Source organism: Bidens hawaiensis, unplaced genomic scaffold (assembly GCF_021521415.1).
Source record: "Bidens hawaiensis isolate Kalapana, Puna unplaced genomic scaffold, B.hawaiensis_p1.1 tig00021024_1, whole genome shotgun sequence".
Classification (NCBI taxonomy): Eukaryota; Viridiplantae; Streptophyta; class Magnoliopsida; order Asterales; family Asteraceae; genus Bidens; species Bidens hawaiensis.
Window position 1 is genome coordinate 229,705 of NW_027493248.1, and position 12,959 is coordinate 242,663.

Genomic DNA, 12,959 nt, shown 5'->3' on the forward strand with positions numbered 1-12,959 from the left:
TTGACTAAGTGTAAGTAACCATAGAAATGTTTTGGGACAGTTGAGGTGTTCTAATCTAAGGGGGAGATTGTTGAGTCAAGATTTGACCTAAAGGAGATATATGGAAGATTGGAATCTTCTCAACCTCCTCAGAATTCGCTAAGTATGGATCCGGGCACACCTTAGACTTCCGAGCAAGGTTTTACTTAGTCGGGCATGATATTTTGTCTATCGGGCAAGGTTATCTTCTAGATTCTTCTTTAGTGGATATCCGGGCAGGGTTCGCAAATTGGTGTATTACCGGGCAAGGTTTACTAGTTTGTACATACCCGAGCAAGGATCACTTTATCAAGCAAGTCTGTTCTTCACAGCCAAGTAAAGTTTACTCCCGAGTAAGCTTTTGTCTAACCAAGCTCATGAAACCAAGTGATTGGAAAGCCGGGCAAGGTATTCTTTAATAATACATTGGTCCAAGTAGGCTTGATGAATAATGAAATATCTCAAGTTACATCGGGTAGAGATCAACTCAAGCAAGGAACAGTACAACCGAGCACACTTTACTAATAAGCTATTTTATAGCAAAGAGTTGAAAGGACCATTGAAGAACAAGGTTGCTTGTAAGGGTTTGTCAGGCAAAGTCTGATAAAGTCAAGAAGATTGAAGTCTACCCGGTGAGGTTGGTAAAATACTCTTCAAGTAAAGTCTACCCGGAATCCGATCCCGGGCACACATCTATGTTACCAAGTACTGAAGGAAGGCAGAGCACAAAGTCTACTCGGAAAGTTAATACTGCTACAAAGCCTACCCGGAAGACTTGTTTTACACTTAGAATAATTTTGAATATGTAATTTGAATATGTTTTAGCATTTAGGGTTTCTAGAAGGAATTACAGTTGTAAAGGATGTGTCAGGCCTATAAAAGGAATAATTTAGGGCACGCCTCCTAACAACAATAAGGACGGATTCAGGCAATCACACTTTTAGGATAAGAAATAATATTTCTGAGTGTGACAGTCGTCCTAAGAATCGTACGGATAAACTTTCCCTTCAAGAAACCCTAAATCGATTATCATTTGTATGATGAACATTATATGAATGGAAATATTTTGAGTGAATCTTATATGTGCTAGTTACCTTTAATTATTGTTTAGCAACTACCCTGTTTGTTATTGATTCCACCTTTAACAAACGGTTATCTTTAGCAACCCGTCATTAACTCCCTTCTCAACACATTTATTTGTGTGAGTTATGACTTGATTTGTGTAAGATCTACCTGAAATCGGGGACCTGACAAGCAGCCCTGAATAGATTCATATCTAGATCTTCAGAGAAATGCAAAGACTTCTACAACATCATAAGGATGAATAAGAAGCACGAGTGGACTCATAAGCATGAAGATTCGCTGAAAGCTCTTAAGGATTATCTAACCTCAGCAACAGCCTTGATGAAACCAGTGGATGGTGAACCATTATCCTTGTATTTAGTTGTCTCGGGTAATGCAGTTGGTGCTATGTAAGTAAAAGTTAATACTTGCTTTAATTATGGCTTAACTAAGCTAAGACATTATTTTGAAACTCATACCATTATTGTTAGAACTAACTATCTTGTTAAGAATTTGCTTAGAAAACCAAAGATATCATGTAGGATGGCTAAGTGGGCTGTGAAGCTCAGCGCCTATGATATACAGTATAAGCCCAGAACCGCCATCAAATCACAAGCACTTGCAGACTTTGTGGCTGATTTCAGTAGTGACATGCAAAAAGAAGTTGATTTGGAGGTCCAACAACTTCAATAAACCAAGGATCCTCGGAGCCTCTTCATAGATGGTGCATCAAATGTAAGAGGAATAGGATTGGGAATACTTCTAAAATTGCCACAGTGGTACATAATACCCCAGTCACAGCCTGTGAGTTCCAAGTTGCCACACGAAGCAGAATATGAAGCACTAATTGATGGTTTACTATTAGCTAAACAAATGAGGATCAGGTATCTTCAGGTTTATGTGGACTCTTTATTGATAACTAACCATTTTAACGGTTCTTGTTTTGGTCAAAAATCAAACAAGGATAATGTAACCAAATTTGTAATGTGAGGTTTAGTGCTAGGTTGATAATAATGATTATGAAACAATTTCAAACAACAACACAAGGATTTTTTGCGAGGAAAAGCCCTTGATCTTGGTCGGATCGCCGGCACAAAAACCTCGGGTAATGACAAATCGTCTATCACCATTTTTATTAATCAAAAAGGGTATTACAAGGTTGGAGATCATGATCAATGAATACAAGATTACTAAGTGTGTGTGTTAATTGCTCTAGTTTGCTCTGAGTATTGATAGTGAACGTGAAGTGTCTAACCTAATTGATCATAGGCTTAATAAATAAAAAAATATCTATAACTAGATGTCCTATAAATCCGCCACTCTCCCACTAGCTTCTTCCACGCCTTTTGACCACGTGCTGAATGAGTCCAGTAGCGAGACATTATGCAGACTAGGTCCTCCAGCTGTTATACCTATCAAATATTAACCTACACATAAGAAACAATCGTTAGTAATACCAATTACTGAGGATCCTTAATCCTGACATAATTTTGGAACTCTTAAGAAGAATAATTGATCCAGACACGTCTTCAAGAATAACATATCCTCAGTACTTGATTATTCGTGACCTAACAATTGCCCCCAATTTGGTAGTTGATGATAAGATTACAGCTGTCAAATTGCCTTTAAAATTTGTTTGAAAGTCCTGACAAGCATACCCAATGGCATAACATGTTGGAAAACGTTCTAAAAAGGGGTAGAGGGTTGAGTACACAGATTAAGAGGAAGGATCTAAAGATTGAGGCGAAGCTATTGATGTCGATTTGTTTGTACAATGTGGTGCCCCGTCGGGGGACATTTCAATTGTAAGAAATAGTGACATTCCCGTTTTGTATGCCTTGATGTGAGGGAAACCCCTTATCTCTTTCCGTTATTTGGTGATGCACAACATCTGGATCAGTCGCGAAAGCAATAAGCGGAAGTTGATCCAGCATTGTCGACTGATCACCGCGTTGTTGAAGCTTCATGGTGTAATTAACGGGAATTCTGTGGGAATGACTAAGGTGTTCAAGGAATTAAAGTTGTCGGATCTACCAGGATGGATATATGCATGAACTGATAGGCATCATCAGCTGGTAAGCGATAATGTAAGATGGAGGGTGATAAGAGAGGATGTAGAAGCAGAGGTAGATGAAGAAGTTGGACAAGTGGAGGAGATGGGTGAACCAGAGTACATGGATTCGGGTGGTGGTAGTGGTTCCCAACACGGGGGTTGGGATTATTCTACGGGTTATGATTCATATGGTAACAACTGGGCCTATATGGGGTCGATGAACGAAGTGGTTTATAGGCATAGGCCTTCAACATATGAAAATTGGTCGGAAGAATCATGTGCTTTATTTGACCATCAGACCTTCATGGGGGCCTATGCCGAGTAGGCTGAAAAGGAGAGGCATGACAGATTAGAGATGTGGAACCGTGCCCATGCTTACAGGCGAAAGCATTAGATGAATATTAGATATATGGATGATAGGAACAGACGCATGCACGATCAATGGCATGCAGGTGAACCGGTTGTACCGGATCCACTAATTGTAGATTACACGACCCTACCTCCATATGACGGTTCTGTACGATATCCTGAATCACCTCTTCATCATTCCATTTAGGTTGATTCAATGCAATCAATGGCACCACCACCACCTCAAGGAGAAGGAAGTAGCGGAGGTGATGTGGTGTTTATTTTGGGCAATTCTCAGATTTCATGACGTCCATTTTTGGCCGGCCCAACCGCCTTACTCTTGATTAAGTCTCGTTATTCCAGGTGAACCCCGTTTTGTATATTTGTGTATAGTTGTTTAATGTTTATGTTAATTACTTTTGGGAGGATGGGAGGAGGATGAAATACTTAGGATTAAGAATTCTAGTTGTGATGGAAAGACGGGTGTTTTTAAGAAGTAGTTTGTTTTCTTTTTTCTTAAAACCGTACATTGGGGACAATGTATCCCAAGTGTGGGGATGAAGAAAATTTCGTTTATTTTGAAAACTTTTGTTAAAAAAATAATTAAATAAAAAAATAAAAATAAAAAATAAAAACCAGAAAAGAAGTTTTAAAATTTTAAAGAAATCGGAATGTGATAATATTGGTGGGGTAAGGTTCGGGTCCCTTTTCATGGTCACAATTTCATAAATAACATGTTTGACTAGTTATTTTTAAAAGGAGGTTGTTTAGTATTCTAATCAAGGTTAGCATGCTTTCGATGCAATAACTTGCATAATATGTCCGTTTACACTTGCGAGTTAAGAAAATAAGGATTGTTAAGAAAGTTGAGATTTCTCCGATAGAACTTGTGCAATTAGTGCATTTCGAGATCTTAGCTTGACATAAATGCAAAAGTGATAAAGGCCATTAGGTTAAGCCTCAACTGGATGAGTGCGAGTGTGGGAATTGGGGGTTGGGCCTCATACATTGTATATATGAGCGTCGATAATGAGAGGGGCGGGGGGTTGGTTCCCTTAGAAAACATTATTGGTCCTATTCTTTCATCCAATCAACCCCGGTGTTATATTGCGAGACGAAACGGCTTAATAGGTTTCTTTGTAATTGTTTTAGTATTTATCAATAGGATGTATTAAGCATTATGTTTATTCTGCTTCAAAAAAAATGGTGTTAAAATTGCAATGTTCAAGTATTATGTAGTTCAAAAACAAAAGTTAGTGATGAAATTAGTTGTTTATTTCATTGTTTGTTTAGTTGTTTTGTAATAAGCCGGATCGGATTGTTTGAGCTACTTTAAAAATTCTCTTCCATACCCTTACACTTAGCTCCGTTATAACCCGTTTTAAGCCCTTTTGATTTGCATTTGTGTCAATGAATTTATGTAGGTAGAGATTTAATGATTGCATAAGCGTATGCGAGGAGACTTGGTTATAAGTGTAACTGTGTGTTATGTATGGGTAAAAACCGAAAGCATGTTTGGTTTGGAAGAGTTCTATGGTTTAAAAAGAAAATCAAGTATGCTAGTGCAAGCCGATAGAAGTGAGGGAATAGGGTATGACTTGGGACCTTGGCTAAACCGGAATTGTTGGTACGATTGGTGGTTATAAGTTGAAAATGAAAAAAAAAAATAGTTGTTGAGGTGTTGCTTGGGGGCAAGCAATGGTTAAGTGTGGGGATGTGACGGGTGCATCGGAGGATGATCCGTAAGTGTGTTTAAACATTAAGTGTTAATTTCATGGAAATTGGATAACTACTGTTTTGTGGTTAATTGCAGGTTAGAAGGAGGTTCCGGAGTCATTATGGTGTATAACGAAGAAACCGAAGGAACAGGAGACTCGAGAACGGTGGAAATAGAAAAAAAGGATTTTGTGGACGAATCCCACTATGGCCTACGGTCAAGACTTTGGGCCACAGTCCAAAAAAAACCTATAGCGCCCACCGTACAGTGGGTTCTGTCAAGACCGTGGGATGGACCGTGACCCACGGTCTAGACCGTGGGCCATGGTCCGGAGATCATAACCGACGGTTTCTATTGTTTTTATTCAGTTTTTGTTGGACTTTTCACACATCTAACATTGGGGAATAACTTGGAGGCGATTTTTGGGCTCAACAACAATATTTTGGCGATTCCAATAAGTGATTTGGTATTTTTGTTTCATATGCATGCTCCAATTGATGTGATGATGAACCGAATTATGAGTGGCTAATTTCTTTTGTGTTCTCTCCCGAATTGTAAGGTTTTCCATTGAATGTTTGTTAATTGTTTATGTTATTTGTGGGATAGTAACTTGATCTTTTGATTATATTGCTATGGTGATTGTGAGTTTGTTTAGTAATTGTTAGTATAATGTAATTCGTGTTCTTGACCATCAGTTCTTGGTGCCATAGGCAATCGGCATTTATAGGAAAGGAATTTGAGTTGGCTATATAAAACTGATTATCGAGTGACAACCTTGCGTTCTTACAATCCAAGTACTTAGTCCTCTTTTATCACAATTAAACACACACACTCACGAACTATGTCGATGTAGTTCATCCCAAAAGTAAAAGTTAACATTATCAATCTTGGAAACCTAATATCGGGAAAGAGCATTCTTTGTTATTGATTCAGTCAAACTCGTTAAATTGTTTTCAGTTATTTTTGTTAATCAAATCAACCAAACAAATCTTTGAAATTTCTTTTTATGCAATTTAGTTTAATTTAATATAGTCAGATTACAAAGCGACTTAGTAACATATTTTCCACAAACTCTATGTGTTCGACACCCGCTTACCGCTACCTAATTAGTTGTAATCAGTTTATTTTTGAGTGAGTCTTCAACCTCATGTCACAATACTAGTGTGAAAACTATTATTGTAGGAAAACTCTACAAGTGGTAAGTGGGTATCGCAATTTCCACCGAAGTCTAGTATACAAGAGCGGAGCATATATTCGAGAGTTTGAATTGTTCTCTCGAATTGACCATCGCTTTGCGGGTGATAAGAAGTGCTTAGATCAATACGGGTACCCACGACGGTTTGCAACGAACTCCAAAAATGAGAGGTAAGCCGACCATCACGATCGGAGATAATGGTCAGAGGCGTTCCATGGTGGCAAATGATGTTCTTGACATAGAGTGGGGCTAAATCGCCTACGAAGGATTTTTCTCGGGAAGGGATGAAGTGAGTTGACATGGTAAAACGATCAAAAATCACCCAAATACTATCATTGCGGCTTTGAGTAGTGGGGAGTTTGGTAACGAAATCCATGGATATGTCTTCTTATTTTCAAACGGCGATCGGAGTTTGCTCGAGCAAACCAAATGGTGAGGCATTTAGATACATACACCGTGATATCTTTCTTCATTCCCGGCCATGAAAACATGGAAGGAAGATCGACATACATTTTATCTGCATCAGGATGAATAGAGTATTATGACATATGAGATTCATCGAAGATGCGATATTAAAGGTCGGATTTTTGGGTGACACAATTGACAAAAATACATTTAATAAGACTCCTACAACTAAGAGCATCGACCAAGACATTCACTTTTCCATGGTGGTAGCGAATTTCGCAATAGTAATCGCTTAACAATTCAGCCCATCGTCTTTGTCTCATATTGAGGTCCTTTTGGTTGAAAATGTGTTGTAAGCTTTTATGGTCGGTGAAGACCACACATTCCGTGCCATAAATGTGGTGTCTCCAAATTTACAAGGCAAACACGACCACACCAAGTTCGAGATCGTGCATTGTAAAAATTTTCTCATGAACCTTGAGTTGACGCGAAGCGTAAGCAATGACCTTGTCTCAATGCATAATAACACAAAAGACAACAAAATCCTCATTGCCCTCTAGAAGGGCAAGGACTGGAACATTTTAAAGCATGTCCTTTAGGGTTTGAAACACTTCCTATTGATCTGAACCCCATTCGTAAACTTTCCCTTTGTGGTTAGTGCGGTTAGGGGTGAAGCAATCTTTGAAAAGTTCTGAATAAAATGACGGTAATACCCCGCTAAACCAAGAAATGAACGAACCTCCGTTGGAGAAGATGGGGCCTTTCAATTTTTAACGTCTTTGAATGTAGCGAGATCGACATGAATACCCTTGTCGTTGACGATGTGGCCCAATAATTGAACTTGTTTTAGCCAAAATTCGCATTTGGAGAATTTAGCGTAAAGTTGATGCTTTCGCAACAAGTTGAGAATGGAACGCAAATGGTCTTTATCCTCGGTCTTGGATTTGAAGTGTATCAAGATGTCATCGATGAGAACAATCATGAACTTGTCGAGATAAGGTTTACAAGCACGATTCATATGGTCCATGAAAATTGCGGGAGCATTGTTTAACCCAAAAGTTATAACTCGGAACTCAAAGTGGCCATAACGAGTATGGAAGGTAGTCTTGGGTATGTCATCTTTGTGAACAAGTAGTTGGTGATAACCCGAACAGAGATCAAGCTTGGAGAAGCATGCGGTTCCTTGGAGTTGATCGAAAATACCATCGATGCGCGGAAGGGGATAAAGGTTCTTGATAGTAAGTTTATTGAGCTCAGAGTAATCAATACGCATATGAAGAGTCTCGTCTTTCTTCTCAACAAACAAGACGGGTGCGCGCCATGGAGATGAACTCGGGAGAATGAAACCTTTGTCCATGAGTTCTTGGATTTGGTTGGAGAGTTCTTGCATCTCGGAAGGTGCAAGGCGGTAAGGTGCTTTGGTATAGGGTTTGCTCCGAGCATAAGGTCAATACAGAACTCCACTTGACAAACAGGAGGGAGTCCAAAAACTTCATCGGGAAAGACTTAGGGGAAGTCACGGAAAATGGGAATGTCGGAAAGTTTCTTTTCTTCATCAGATTTTTTGGTAACGTAGGCTAAGAAAGCGACATACTTCTTGCGTAAGTAACATTGGGCTTCAAAGCACAGCATTAGGTTTATATTTGAGAAGAATCTTTCTCCTGGAACGTTTAGAATCAACCCCCCCCCCAATCAATAGGAATTCGAATGAGTTTCTCGAAACATAGAATTTCGGCAAGGTGGAGAGAGAGTCAATCCATACCAATGATGACGTCGAAGCTACCCATTTTCGTAGGGATAAAGTCAATAGAGAACTTATACCCATTGAGATTAAGCGTGCACTTCTGAATGACGGAGTCAATAGTGATCGAAATAACACTAACTATCTTTACCGTGAAGGGCTTAGATAATTTAATACGGGGCACATCAAGTATGTATTCAAAATCAAAGGAAATAGAGCTTCTATCGGCTCCCTAATCAAATAATACCGAAGCATGGTGCTTATTAACTATAAATGTAGTGTTCACCACATCATTCGAGTTTCGGTCTTGGTGAGCATTGATTGTGAAATCTTGCCCTTGAGTTCCTTGAGGAGCTTAGGTTTTAGAAGTCGAAGCTTGAGGGGTTGGAGTTTGATAGGCTTGCATGACCATGGGTTAGGCTTGATGAGTTGGGGGAGCCATAAGTTGGGGTACTTGGGGTGAGTTGGGGTACTTGGGGTTGATAAGCTTGCACTTTATAGGCTTGGGAGGTGTAGTAGGGTTGTGGTGCAACATAGGCTTGGTGGGCTTGAGCAAGTCGAGGACACGCGTTACGGAGGTGATTTAGGTCACCGCAATTGCAGAAATCCCTAATGGGGTTTGATAGGAGCATGAGGTATGGCTCGGTTGGGTTGGTTTGATGGTGCGAACCGCAGTGGAGCGGCTTATACATGAGGTTCTTCTCGACAATATTGGGTAAGGTAGCCGAACCGGTGGCAATTGGCACACACTCGATAAGTGGATTGGGCCAGATGGTGGCTTTGGAAAGTGTTGCAATACGGGTGTGGGTCGGTCTATGTCACACCCCGAAAATCTCATAATAATAATTTCAGCGGAAGTCTTTACAACTAAACAAATTTTCGGGCGGTGACAATTGTTGTAACGAATAGCCAATCATAAAAACACAACGTTTAATATATATTATATTAAACATATTTAATAAACATCAGAGTTTACATAGTTTTTATTATTAAAAACTAACATAAAGGTCCCATACTTTTATTCAAACACCGACGCCTCGCTCCACGCCTTCACACGAAACCGTCATATACCTGCAAAACATTGTCAAATAATATTTGGGTCAACACGAATGTTGGTAAGTTATTCCCGAGAAAAAACTTATTATATAAATATAGACAATTTATATATAAACAACACATGAATATAATAGTGTACGGCCATTATACTCCCAACAATACTGATCTTTACACGGTACAACACAATAACGAAACCCGCATTTTACCTTTAAGCACAAAAAGCGTTAGTTGTAAACTAGCTAAGAATACAACGCGTGTATGACTACCAATTTGATAACTCGAAACGTACTATACTCGAAATATTCCCACTTTTAACCCAACGCGAATGGAAGTGGGGGGGCGTCACCCCGATAGATCTACCAACATTTATGTGCCCTCAATTCGGTTAACAGTTATTTAACCAAATTGATTAATCCCACAATAACGACAATTTGTAAAGTATAATGCACTTTCAAAACATATATATAAATACGAATATAAGTATACAATATGCTTTTCGGAGGAAGAACTCACCTTTGAATCCGATGTTTGTATAAACGCTCGTGTCCTATATTAGTACACGTTCGTTAATTTTAAGTTCGGGTTTGACCAAAATTGGTTAACTATATACATGTATATATATATACACATATATATATATATATATATTCTTATTCTAAAAATCCACACAAACACACAACACATAAAGTTTACTACTTATAATTCTATAAATACACACTAAAAAATATAAACAAGTAATAATCAGCTAATAATTGTTTTATTTAATAATTTAAATTAATTATTAAAATTTATAAAAATTATTACCTTTAGTTGCTTGAGTGTTTTGGAAAATTTAAGTTATTATTTTATTTAGAATTTTGACTCTATTATAATCGGTTTTGTCGGTTTTGCCGGTTTCATCGGTTTTGAGCTTAAAAACGAACCGATTGTTATTTTGTGAAAACTTTAGTTTTAAATTATCTAAAACACTTTTTATATATTTTTTTAGTCAAGTTTTATTAGTTTTTCAATAAAAATGTTATGGTTTTTATTTTGTTGCTAATTTCTTAAAAATGCCAATTTTTAATGTTTTCGTGTCGGTTTTCGCGACACGGACCGGGTTGGTTTGAGTTTTGCTATTCTTGACTTTTCTTATACTTTAACTTATGTTAAATATAAGAATATTATGACTTTAGGAGCTGTTCTAAATCAGTTCCAAAAATTCATGTCGGTTCACTTTAAAAGTCGACCTTTCCGACCGTTAAAGTCACCGACAAGCTATTTAAGTCACAATGTCAAAACCAAACAATTTGGTACAGCAAATATACATATAATATCAAGTAATATATTATCATATCCGTGTTTGATCATCTAGCACCAAGTATGCACACAAAACAATTCTTTTTCTACACATGCTCAAGCCTTAGCTTAAGCTTTCAACTATACAATGAACATGTTATTTCTATAATCTCTACAAGGTGTTTATGCATCAAAATTTCCAGATTTTAACAACCCATAATATAGTCCTAATCCATCCTATTATCATCCTTTAAACAAACACAATCTTGATTCTTTAACAACAAAGTTTCTATTACTAGCAAGTAGCAATTTTTTAACAACCTTATTATTATACCAACAATCTTTACAATAGAGTTTACTAAAGTAATCCTAGCCACAAGTCTTTAATTATCCACACAAGGTTATGTTCACTTATCAAACCATCTTACAAAACATCTTGTACAATTTACAAAGTTTCTTATATTAGCAAGTCTTAACACAATTTCTTGTTTATTTAAGTTGCCATGTTTCATGCATCTTAATACTTCTAGTAGATTTTATTCCCTTTTCCATGTCTCATTCAATCACTTAATTTGTCATTTTCAATCCATATCAAACTCAATTCAAAACAAATATGAACTTTATAAGAATCACATTTTTGTAATATTTGCATGTGTAAGTAACTTTTCAAAATAATCAAATCTCTACACTTTTGTCAACCCTTTTCCAAGATCTTATTTACCTTTTCAAAACCATTATTACTATTACTTACAACTTTTCAAATACTTTTTAGTAAATCAACCAAGTGGGTTTTCAAAATTATCACTTATTCTTAACCATTTTAACATTTAACAAGATTACAACTTCAATCCAACACCCAAACCAAAACCCACGGCTCTAATGGGTGTTTTTACCCATAACCCATTTCCAATATTTTGACCATTTACACATTTACATTCACCATTACAATAATACTTAAACTCATTTGTTAAACAAACTCAAGTAACATCAATATGGTCAATCTATACAAGCTATTATGCATCCATAACAAGTCCTATAATCAACAAAACCCATCTTGTACATTCACATGCAAACTCACGGGTCACACACATTCATGCATACATCCACATTATACTTGCATGCACATTATCAAACATACCAAAATCAAGCTTTAAACATCAAATAACAACTAATATACACAAATCTAGAAGTGGGTTACCTTGGATTTTCGGATTTGGTGTCTAAGGAGGTGATAATGTGGCCTTAATTTAGTTTATGACTCCTTCTATAGCTTCCTAAACTCCTATTTTGCTTAAGCTTCCACTAAAACTCCTAATCTTCAACAATGGGGTATGGTGATTTTTGAAATGGTGATATGGTGGAATGGTGGTGGTGGTATACGGATATATAGAGGGAGAAGGAGGGTATAGACTTATGAGTTGGATAATAGAGTGTGAATGTGTCCATGTTTGAAGCTTCCAAGTAATCTAGGTAATCATTGAGTTTTGAATATAATATTGCAAGTGGGTGGTTTTGTGTGAGAGTGGCGGTCGAGAGAGGGGTAAGGGAGTGGGAAAGTTGGTTTTAAAATAATAACATGTGGTATTATCTAGGTGTTAAGGTTTAACGTATCTCGTAATTTATCTAGCCAAACGACATCCGTTTCTAATAATTTTTATCAGACTTTGAGCGAAATTAGATTTTACAGTCAATGTCTGCCTAAAAACATAATTTTCTGAGAAACTTGATGTCGGGTCCTTACGGTGTCCTCTACTGGCTTTCGGTTACTTATTTTCTAATTTTTGCGATTCGGACCTTCTAAAATTAAGTTTATATACTATCTCTAATATCCTAACATAAAATTTAATTTTTCGAGGTCATCTTAACATGTTTATGAATTTATCCGTTTCGAGATATTACCCGGTGTCAATCTATACCGTGCTTGCTACACGACAAAATTTAACTTTTTCGGGTTCCATATTTTAAAACTCAACTAAAATCAAAGACTTTAGGTAAAAATATTATTCCTATATATTTATTTTACTAATTAATACGCGATTACGGTTAAGATAATTACCGAATTAGTCTAATTTTTGGCGGTTGTCAC